This window comes from Hesperophylax consimilis, chromosome 19 (genome assembly GCF_061612785.1).
Source record: "Hesperophylax consimilis isolate HC1 chromosome 19, BYU_Hcon_1.0, whole genome shotgun sequence".
NCBI lineage: Eukaryota > Metazoa > Arthropoda > Insecta > Trichoptera > Limnephilidae > Hesperophylax > Hesperophylax consimilis.
The window spans coordinates 25,220,563-25,233,040 of record NC_142854.1 but is presented as its reverse complement, the minus strand read 5'-3'; the positions used below and the strand labels follow the sequence as shown (position 1 = coordinate 25,233,040).

At 35.4% G+C, this 12,478-nt stretch overlaps 2 non-coding genes across 2 annotated transcripts; both read left to right on the top strand.

Annotated features, from left to right (window-relative positions):
* The first annotated feature begins 8,674 nt into the window (after nt 1–8,674).
* On the top strand, nt 8,675–8,793 carry LOC149415042 (5S ribosomal RNA). Its single transcript, XR_016303952.1, has one exon. It is a non-coding gene; the product is annotated as a 5S ribosomal RNA (ribosomal RNA).
* Nucleotides 8,794–9,115: 322 nt separating this feature from the next.
* LOC149415041 (5S ribosomal RNA) lies at nt 9,116–9,234 on the top strand. Its single transcript, XR_016303959.1, has one exon. It is a non-coding gene; the product is annotated as a 5S ribosomal RNA (ribosomal RNA).
* The last annotated feature ends 3,244 nt before the right edge of the window (nt 9,235–12,478 follow it).

Sequence of the window (12,478 nt, the reverse complement as noted above, 5' to 3'; positions counted from 1 at the left end):
GGTAAACACGCCACCCGACGCGGCCTGCGCAGTATGTTTCTAGACAACACCCGACGCCACGCGTCAGTCGTTCGAGAACTGTCATAGAGCATATACGGAATTTATGTCAATTTAATATTATTTTTGCATTTAATAAGCGAAATGACCGACGAACAATGAATTGAGTTGGTAAAACGATATCCTGTTCTAAATGACATGAGTTTAGCTATATACAGGGATCATACTGTGAGAAATAATGCATGGGAAGAAATTGCCGAGCAAATGAAAATACATATGAAATCTTTCATTATCTTGAAGTAAGTCTGGATACAGAGTAGGGGAGACCTAGGAGAGTTGTGACAGAGGAGAGTTGTGACAATGACGATTTCTCCCCACCTATAATAGTTAGCGAGATGGCAACAACGCTCGTTTGTCGCTCTAGAGAAGCGCTACTTCACTCATTACACGCCGGTGGCGCACGAGAAGCGGTCGCGTAGTTACGACGTCTGCGTGTAAAAAAAAGCGAAAAGTAAGTTTTTATTCAAAATTTTGATTGTATTTATAGCATGTCTTATTACATGTGCGTTGTTGTGTTATCTATTCTTAAGTTGTATGGTTATTTAAGTCTCAAAGCGTTACATTGATATTTTGTGTTTGCATCGTGTTTAGAAAATATGAATCATTATTCGGACCAAGTCGGAATTTTGAGCACCTAGGAGGGTTGTGACAGCGTGTCACAACTCTCCTATTTGACTTAATTTTTCTGCTGGGTTATTTCGACACTTTTTAATTAATTTGCGATGTCTGTATATGTGTTTGTGCATTAGTGTATTAAGGTCAAATCTTGCAAGTACAGTCCGCAATAAAATCATGTCCCTAAAAATTCATTCTCGATAAAAAAATATTTCGTCTTGTGGTGTGATATTGCATGCTAAATGACTACTTTTTTGTTACAGAATGCCTAATAACTACACACGAAAGACTGATAAAGGCACTGCTAGTGTCGAAATATACGAACTTGCCTTTGAAGAGGTTACGTTAAGAGGTAAAAGTCTAAGAGATGCCGCGTCCTCTTACAATCTGAACTACATGTCTTTATCAAGATATATTAAGAAGAAAGTTGATTATCAACCAAACCTAGTAGGCGAGGCTCCATCTATGGGTTATACCAGTCCAACGATATTTACACAAGAGGAGGAGAATATATTAAGCAACTATTTGCTAACATGTGCAGCAGCTAATTATGGACTGACAACAAAAGAAACTAGAGTCATTGCATATAAGTTAGCCAAAAAATATAATAAAAAAATTCCAAAGTCATGGGAAGAATATAAAAAGGCAGGAGAAGTGTGGCTTAAGCTATTTATGCAACGACATCCCAATTTATCTTTAAGATTGCCTCAATCTACTAGCATAGCTCGTGCTACCAGCTTCAATAAAACAAATGTGGCCACTTTTTTTGAAAACTACACAGGCGTCTTAAGAAAATATAAACTTGATGCAAAAGATATTTGGAATGTCGATGAGACTGGAATAACTACCGTCCAAAAGCCTGATAGGATAATTGCGTGACGCGGAGAAAAACAGGTCAGTGCCATGACATCGGCAGAAAGAGGGACCTTGGTCACACTGGCTTTAGCTGGAAATGCAATAGGTAATTACATACCACCTATTACACCTATTACGCCATTGAACCTATTACATCCACGTCTACAGTCTATAGCACAATTGTGAACAATAATGCTCATGAATCTGTTGCCTCCACTTCTTCAGCACATAGCCCAGTCCTGAACAATGATGATAATGAACCTGTTGCCTCCGCGTTTACAGTCCATAGTCCTCTTGCCACTGTTTCTAATGTGTTCTCGCCAGAATTAGTTAGGCCGTTGCCAAAAGCTCCGCCACGAAAAAACTGCCAACCAAACAGACGCAAAGTCGAATCTGCTGTGCTTACTGACACACCTAATAAGGATGAAATAGCTGCTATAGAAGCCAGAAGGAAGTCGAAGAATGTGAAAAAGCGTGTCTTAAGCGACGATAAGGAGAATCCTAAAAAAGCCATGAAGACTAATAAGAACAAGAGAACAGGTGATGACGAAAGAAATGCCGAAGAAAATAATTGTGTTTGCTTGGTTTGCCTTGAAGCCTATGCAAACAGCAGATCGAATGAGGAGTGGGTGCAATGCCTAGAATGCAAAGGCTGGTCACACGTAGATTGTACTGGAGGCGAGCTGCAATACATTTGCCATAATTGCCTATCAGTTTAAATTAAGATTTTTGACTGTTTATAATATGATTGATCTCAAAACCATACCATAATTACTTATAAGATATAATTACTTGTTATGGGAATGCCATGTGTTGTTTTTGTTGGTACTGAATGTACTAAAATATGATTACATTACTTTTTGCAAAAAAAAAAACATTTTTTTATTTATTTATAATATGTGTAATGGTATTTTTTATAACTTAAATAGTCTAAATACAAAGCTGTCACAACTTACCTCGGTACCTGTCACAACTTACCTCGATGATAGGGGAGTTGTGACAGAGGGAGTAGTTTTTCTTTTTGTTGATTTTCTCGGAAACTGTAATACTTTTATTAATTTTCATAATTGTTTTGGAAAGGGAAGGAATGGTGCTACATTAATTCATAAAGGTCATTACTGCGGAACGTTTATTGAGCGAGATATATCCCTTAAATTGAAAATTGTCACAACCCTCCTCGGTCTCCCCTATGATATTCGCCACACATACTTCTCTTTTGATTTATTTCATGAACCCAGTAACGCCTAGTTATTCTCTTTTTCTTGAGTCGTTTAAGTATCATATATGTACCCATAATTTGCATCAAATCTTCTTCAAAGTCTTCATCTCTCTCGTTATTTATTAAATCCATAGTACAAAACCATTCACTTGCACTGCTGTTAGCTAACTGTATTCAGAAATTGCTAGTATGTCGTGGCGTCGCGTGTTGGTAATGTGCACGGTGCATATCGGGTGTCGAGACGTGGCGTCGCGTCGCGTTTTAATAATGTGTTTCCTCCTTTAGTTATGTAAACCACGCTGTCGGACAAGGATAGGTAATTGGGTGGAGGATTGCCGAAACACGTGTTAAAGGGAGATGTATATCGTTGCGTCAACAATGTGTATCTCTAAAATATCCATCGATCGATGTAATACTTGGTCCATGCATGTCCTAACCTGAATTTGGGTTTTGACCCGGCTGGAGAGCTCGAAGGATCTCCCTCAACCGACGCCTCCCGATCTGGCGCACCATGCAATTAGTGGGCAGACGCATCCTGCTAACACCAAGTCACCAAGTGCAGCAAACAACTTGAGATGACCTATGGCTTGTTGGTAATCCAGTGAATGGTTCGCCTGGTTTCGATACCTTAAATTATTATGGCCAATCTTCCTTATTTAAATACCAGTAAATTGTTCGAGATTTCAAGATCTTATTCAGGGATAAGTACAATGGACCATCGCGATATCTATTAGCTTCAATAATTGGAATAGAACTCCTCCACTGAAAACGATAAACCGTTAGAAGGGTGCTGTCGGCTTGTTGTCTGAAGTGAGGTCAATTTCATAAATCGGGTGAATTTTACTAAACATTTTCAATTATCGTAATTCTTTTTTTAACAAATTAGCAAATAGTCTGTCTGTAGCCAAAGGAGTCAATGAATTTCAAATAAATTAGCGATATCAATTAGACCAGAGGTTCCCAAACTTTTTTGTGTCGTAGACCCCTTGCCATGTTTTTCTGTTTTTGGTAGACCCCCTACTTACTTGATATTGATTTTTTGTAAATTTCTAACTGTAGTGAAGTTTAGTGTTAAAAACTTAAAATAAAAACACATGTTCAGTTTTATACATTTATTAATTGAATTTAAATTAAAACTACTCAAAATAAAATTTTGTATCTGTTATATAAAATAAACGTAGCATAAAATTTACTAAGCAATAAGTAAATGTTTTTAGTGGGAAGGATAAACCTGATGCTTTAATAATAAATTATCAACATTTGGCGTCAATTTTGTAAGGTTTAATCTTAAGTCTCCTCGGCTAATGATGTCCAGTCTGTTTCTTTTTTTTCGTTAGGAGATTGGTAACAGCGCTGAACCCCCTTTCCACTAGGTATGACGATGGAAAGGAAATTAAAAATTTCCTCGCTATATTCCATAATACGGGATAAGTAACGGGTATGTTTTTTTGCAGCCAGAATTGCTGATATCCGTGCTTAAACTGAACCTTAAGTTCTTCGTTTGTACTTATTTCAGTCAGTTCCTCTTGTTTTATGACATTCGTTTCTTCTATGTCACCATATGGGTTAATTATCCACGGTGGTATTACCATATTCAAAACATCCTCAAACCTAGTTTCAAAATCTGAATGGAGGGCATTTAAATGTTGAACGTAGGTTATAATTTGTGGGATTAACTACCAGTTTATATATTTTTTAATATTTTCTTAGCACTTTCCTTTTCAAGATTCAGGAAACGAATAAACGTATTTGTCTCACATTCGTATTTATAGAGTGACGAATTGAACAAGTCAGTGCAAGTTCGCGAAGCTCTGAGACAAAAATTGACAAGAATTATTACTGCGCGTATGCTTGTAACAAGATGATACTGGTATATCATTATGTGTAGGTTTTTACAAGTTCAAAATGTATTACAACCACAAAGCAAATGCCTACACCCTACAACTTACACAATTTTATAAACATATATAATATTTTTTTTACTTTATAGGTACTTTTATAAATAATGTATATGTCTTAATATTATAAGACAATATAATGTAAGTAAATTGGTACTATCAGTGTATGTTGAGATCCACTATCGAGGACCCCCATTTTCATTTCATGGACCCCCATTTTTTTTTTCGCTGACGTAGACCCCTTGCAGGTTGTCATAGACCCCTGGGGGTCGATATAGACCACTTTGGGAATCACTGAATTAGACCATAAGAATCGCGTAGAATATTTCAAACTGAAAGCATTAAACGAAGGTCGTAACAAAAAAGGTCACAATCTTTCCTCTTAATAACAATCAATCACCGACTTGATATCGATATTCCTTTGGGGATTGTAGTGATAGACGAATGAAAGATGATTGTGGGATCACTGCGGTTTTATTGAAGGATTCAGAGTATACAGAGTCCAAATTAGAGTAGCCAACGTGGTAGTGGTATGTTGCTGACAACGAATGATATTGTCGTTGTAGCAGTCGGTATGCATCACGATGGGATGCATGCAGGTTACATTACGGTGAGATGTGAATTCGTTCTCCACATACGAAGATATAAGATGTAAGATGTCAGCGATAAGCGCAGGCCGGTGAAGATGTTGCAGGGCCTAGGCGCAGGGGGCGCAGGCCGGCGAGGTGTCACCAAGCCTAGGCACAATTCCTAGTTCCCGCGGTGTACATTAGTGCTAATGACTAACTAACTCACTGAGTGACCAATAAAACAAAACCCTGCGCAGTGCGCTCTGCTTATATAGAACCGAATTCATCTCATAAAGTCGGGAATGTTCCTGAGGCGTAACATGAGAAGTGCTGATAATAATAACAAAGAATAAATACCACATATGGTAACCAATCACGATATACAACAAGAATATGTAAGAATTAGACAAGAAAAATAACAACAACAATTATAAAAATACAACAATTACAACAATACAACAATAAAAACAATTATAAACATAACTATAACAACAAAAAATAACAATAACAAAAATAATTAACATAACAATAACAACAACAATAACAAAAAACAACAATAAAAACAACAAAAATAATAATTTCATTTTTAGAAAACGAATTTTATAAAATATATTATGATAAAACTTTACTAACAGACCGAACGATTAGACATAATAGACCCGATATAGTTTTACATGACAAAATTAAAAAAATAACTTATGTCATTGATGTCGCTATTCCAAATTCCTGTAATATTCAAAAATCTGTTAATGAAAAAAATAAGAAAATACACAGATTTAGGAAATGAGATTAAAAGAATTTGGCATTCTCAGACTATAAAAATATTACCGTTCGTTATTTCGGCCACTGGCATTATATCTAGCTCTCTCATTCAAAATTTAGGCGTATTAGATCTATCAAAAAATTTGTATATAAAGATGCAAAAGTTGGTCATTTTGAATACATGTAGGATAACGAAAGATTTTTTAAATATTTATGTTGAGGGATCAGTAGGATTTATAGGCCCTGTTAGGAGTTCTACCGAGCCGAACCCTCTGATATGAAAATATCTGGAGTCGGAGAATTTTTTTTCCCATTTGATCTCTGGTGAGTTGACGTGTTGTTGTTCTTGTATTGTTTTGTATTTATTTTCCTTATATAATGCACTTGCATAATGTTGATTGACTAGATAATCATTTGTGGAAAAGTGTGTGGAAGGGTTTAGTTTTTCCTATGGGGAAGATTTAACCCGGACAACTAAATCGGAAGTTAAAAATAAGAACAAAAAAAACAATAGCAAAAATTATTACTCGCACTTTCGAGAAGACGTCGCCCGGCTGTATGAAATGATAATGCTGCGTAGGTGTAGCCTTGTCCATTGCTGGAATGTTCCGCGATCGACATATTCCTTTACGAATAACTGACTTCACCTTCTCCATACCTCTTCTCTTGTGCGTATGTGCCGACTATGAACATCCACTATAGTGGCAAGAATACAGACATAGGGTATTTCCACTGTTTATGTTTATTCACGGTAAAATATGAAAATTATATTTTGTTTTTATGTTAAAATTTAAAGTTAAACGTTTTCAAAAACCATTTTCGATTTGTCGCCAAAACGACTTGTTCGTTTTTATTCTTGAACTAGGCGGCGGTGACGTGACGCCGGACAATGTTGGTGACAGCCGTCTTACCATTGGCGGTTTCTATGTGGCAATGATGTTGTCGCCAATTGGAACCATTTCAGAATGTCCGTTTTTTTTCAAATCAATTAATGAAAATATTAAAATTACATATTTTTAGTACAATTAAATCTTCCATACAATTTCAACGGTATTAATGGTTTGTAAAAATATCCCATTAGCGATAGCCATCTTAACTTGAGAAAATTTCACCAATCTCTTGTTTTCACTTTGTCTCTTATTTTTGATGTTGTTATTGTTGTTGTCTAATTATTATATATTCTTACTGTATATCGTGATTGAACGGTTGGTATTTATTCTTTGTTATTTCGTTTATGTTAATCATTTTTTGTTGTGTGCATTTTATCTTAAGGCGATGCACTACGTAGTGCAATTTTTTTTAAATTGAGCCGCTATCAATAACAACCCTTACGTAGATGGCGATAAGGTTTAAATTCCCGCTTAACACCATCCGCCTGTTTTGATTTATGCAAGAAAAAAACATGGCCATAAAGTGCCTTTTATTTTATTTTCTGGATGTTCAGGAATAAATATAATTTTATTTTTTTTATTTTTTTATAAATAACTTAATTTTCCACATTATACAATAAAATCATAACCGAAAATGGGTTCGTAAGTAGGAGATTTTGAACTTTAAAGCAGTTTTCATAGGCCTTTACATTATTTTTTTCTGGGATTATAAAAAGACTAATCTAAAAAATACTCGATTATTTCAAAGGCCAAGATGTATTCTACTCGCAGTATTTAATTAAAGAATCTGAAACATTTCTAGGCGACCAAATTTTCAAACCAAAAACACATGATTTTGCATTACTACATATGGCATCGCCTTAAATAAAAATTAAATGAATAAATAATTCACACCTCTATGAATTTTGTATTCAGTGAACATACCCAATTATATTGAAGTGGTGGTGGCTCTAACGTAATATTAATTTGTGCAATTATTTTTTATCCTTGGGGATGCTTTGTTTACGGTATTTGTAAGTAAAGGAAGTAGAGGAAGTTCTGTGAAGGAAAAGGGAGTGAGGGGTTGGTAGAAAATTGGGGGTCAGTGAATTTTTTTTATTTTTTTCTTTTTTTTTATTATCAATATAAAGTTTTTTTACAGGTTTTTTTTTCGATGTCTGTCTCACTAGGATAAACCTGTGTCGAGACAGACGTATTTGATACATGAATTAATTTTTACATTTTTTTGATACATAAAATATTTCATTACATTAAATGACATTGTGAAAAAGATAAAAAATAATAAATTATAATAATAAATGATAAATGATAATAAATGATAAATTTGTTAATCAGCATCTAGTTGGAGTGCATACTTATGTAGGGATTTTTATAAAATTTTTGATCATAGATCTGTCTTGGCTGATGATCCAAGACTTGATGTCTGTTTTATATTTCAAAAAAATGGGTGTGTCAAGCCTACGCAAGACAGAAGTGAAACTTCTAGTATTCTTCTCTCTCTCTCTTTTCATTTCATTCTCTCTTTTTTTCTGTCTATTGACATATTTATAAGTAGCATGTGATAAAAAAAATTAAAAGTTATAAAAAAAGAAAAAAAAAATTAGTTAAAGCGGGGATCGAACCTCGGTTCTTCACGACCACAGTCGTGCGCTCTGCCTGTAGACAGCGAAGATGAGTTAGGAGAGTGAGTTAAACTAGGTATATAATATTTACACCTTGCTAATGTTTTCAGTATTATTAGGGCTTTTTTATACTAATTTTCATATATTTATTGGCAGGTAGAGTAGAAATTAATATTGTTTAGCGTTTGCCAACGACCATACCATGTTGAACACACCGGTTCTCGTCCGATCACCGAAGTTAAGCAACATTGGGCGCGGTCAGTACTTGGATGGGTGACCGCTTGGGAACACCGCGTGCCGTTGGCCTATTTTTTATTTTAATTTCATGTTTTTTTTATTTTTTTATCATTACTATAATTAATAATATCATAAAATTCTTTAACTTTTCAAGTATGCTACAGGCCTAAAATATTACTTAGTGGATTGATATTATGGTCAACCATTGAAAAAAAAAATTCCTACAAACTTATTAATGTAATTACGATCTTTTTCAAGCGCGTATGTAATGATTATTTTTATCAACCTCGCACACACCTTGCTAATTTTTTCAATATTATTAGGGCTTTTTTATACTAATTTTCATATATTTATTGGCAGGTAGAATAGAAATTAATATTGTTTAACTTTTGCCAACGACCATACCATTTTGAACACACCGGTTCTCGTCCGATCACCGAAGTTAAGCAACATTGGGCGCGGTCAGTACTTGGATGGGTGACCGCTTGGGAACACCGCGTGCCGTTGGCCCATTTTTTATTTTAATTTTATGTTTTTTTTCATTTTTTTATCGTTAACATCATAAAAAATTTTATATCATTCTTTAACTTTTCAATTATGCTACAGGCCTAAAATATTACTTAGTGGATTGATATTATGGTCAACCATTAAAAAAAAAAAATTCCTTAAAAACAAAAAAATAATATTCCATGGCCGAGAATCGAACTCGGATCAACTGCTTCGAAAGCAACTATGCTGACCATTACACCACCAACGCCAGTTGTCGAGATGAGCTAAGAAGCATTTATATTTTACTTCAAAACTTTTACTACATCAAATGAACTTTAATCGGTCCCGCATTTTCGTTTCGGTCATGAGTTGGTTTTACTCCTCGAAATTGCATGACGCGCGTAAAGAAGTTTCACTTCAAAAAAATTCGTTCAGTCTAATGGCTAGTGGGAGAGCATTATATAGCCTTGTTGTAAAATATCTAAAATTTCTCTGGCCAAAAGTTGTTTTAGCGAAAGGGATTTGTAAGAAATTATGTCCTTTGGTTCTAGTATCACGAGCAGTTTGGATATTGTCAAAAGTAGTTTTGTGTTTGAAGAGGTATGTTAGTATGTTTTTGGCATAAAGTTGCCTAATGTCCATAACACAGATTTTCCTAAAGATTTCATCCGAACTGCTTGTGATTGGTAGTTTGAGGATAATCTTTATTATAAGTTTCTGAGCTTTAGATATTGGATCAATGGCGGCAGCGTTTGCTCCTCCCCATGCTATGATACCATACTCTATTAAAGATTGACAAAGTGCATAGTAGATTGTTTTGAGCTGGCTTAGGTTGAGAAAGTTGCGAGTTTGTCTAAAAAAGTAAATGAATTTTCTATGTTTGTTTGCTGTAGTGGTTATATGTTGTTTCCACTTTAAATTGCTGTCAAAAATAATACCTATAAGTATTTAATTTTAGTTACCTGTTCTAAATAAGGACTTCTAATGAATCTATTCCCTGCACTGCGGTGCGCGTAGGGTCGTGACAGTCCGGCTGGAGAGGTTAAAGAGTCTCTCTCAATCGGCCTCTCTCGGTGCGGCCCACCATGCAGCTGGCGGGCTGGATTAACCTCACCTAATTTATTATTGTATTGAAATGTTGTTTGCGCAAACATGCGGTACTAGCAGATGATTGAACCCAAGACGCCTGGGTGGAACTTGACGCGTTTATCCACTCATCTACTCATTATTATGACTATTAAAATACGTATTTCTTTGATACGTCTTTTAAAAGAATTTACTTTTTACCATTTGTGCCAACTCTATACTAGAAAATATCGACTTTGTTCTGTTAGAAGTAAGCCACAAAATTAATTTAAACTGAATTTAATTAATTCAATGGTAAACAATGTTATAATGGAAACCATCGCCAAGCCACAATTTTCACTTATTATGTAAACTAGAAAATTACAAATTTGAATTAGAGTATTTCATTTAGGGTTCACGTTCCTTCAAAGCATAAAATAACACATTACCCACAATATTATTTTGCGAACAACTCTATTTCAGAACCACAATTATGTCAAGCCCACTTACGTTCTGGGCTTAATTTAATTGACAAACAGGAGCCAGATCAAAGGGAACATGAAAAAACAGAGCAATGATAAAAGCTTAGATGAATTAAAAGGAAAGATACTCGTAGGTTACTGAGACAACTAGGTCCAGTGGACACAATTGTGATTTGCTGCGTTTAGTATCACACATAGGTCCGTTTGTCATACAAGACTGCCATAAACACGTCGCTCTAGGCTGTTTTTTGAGAAAAAAATGCCTTTCTGTATCTTTGAGATGTGTACAAATGATTCTCGAGCAAAAACCAAATGTGATGGAGTTTCTTTAGATTCACATGTACTCAAAAATCACAATGCTTTTTGCTACCCGAAAACGTTAAACGTCAAATAAATTAAAGTGAGACAGCGAACGCAGAAACACATAAGCGTATGGAAGACAACCTAGTGACCGTAAGTCCGTAAAATTCTACGATGGTGAAACGAGGGGGTTCACAATAATATAGCTGTTTCACTCGTACGCATATTCTTTGAATGGCTATCTCATTTTAATGAGTTCCGTTCCATTTAGTCATGAATGATGTTATTTGTAGACGTTTCATTCATTCACAACGCGTGAACATAACGCGTCTTTGTATTTATGTCAAAACAGAACCGTAGAAAAAAGGAAGGAAAAATAAAAACGTTTATCAAAAAAGAAGAATATACTGACAAATTTAAACGAAACATGAAACAGAACTAGACACTTAAAATAAAAAGATAACGTTCTCAACTGGGAATCGAACCCAGGATGTCTGTATTACCGGGACAACGACTTTATCCACTAGATCATTGGGACCAAATTATTAAATGTCATATTTGTCAATCTCATATTGCAAACTCTATTTCGAATTAACAATATTATCTTGCAACTATTTTTTCCATATTTTTGACAGCTTTTGGAAAAAGTCAATAGGTATCTCATATAAATAAAAATCGTATATGGTTATCCGAGACAGTATCTAGGTTACAAACCTATTATTTAGAACTTTGTGATCATTCAAAAAGATAGGTGATGTGAAATATATGACAGTTACAAATATGACAGTTGGTCCCCCGACAGTTTTTTTTAAACTAGTCCCACACAGGATGCGCTGAGGAAAAAAATCCTTTGGGCCTGTGTCATCTTTGGAGATGCTGTGTAGAGGGTCTTTTTACGGGAAGTAAGTATAAGAAGTTCTGGGAAGTAAAAATGTAAGAGTGGTGGGTAGCCGTTTGGGGGGCCAAATGTGTCCAGGAGTGACGGACGTATATATCCATGTCTTCCACTGCGGTACAAGGCGATGGGTCGACAGAGTCCGGCCGTAGAGGTAAAAATATCAGGGCAAATGAATCCACCGAAAAGACCTAAACAAACCTCACCCCATGAACCAGGGCACCTCTGCTAAGTCACCAAACGTTGCGAACCACTTGGGGTGACCTATAGTGGTAGGTAACACCCCTATAGGGGTGTTGTTGACCCAATAAATGGTTGCCAGTGCGGCGGTACCCATACCCACCTACCAAATTAAAAAGTTGACCAGATAATTAAACAGTTAATCTCCCGGAAATTTGATCCCTCTACCAGTTGACCCCTCGAACGGTTGATCCCCTAAAGTATTAGTTCTTCTATAAGTCCTCATTGGTAAAATATGTATGTATCTACAGGATTTAGTAGATGGGAGTAATGCAGAGCAATT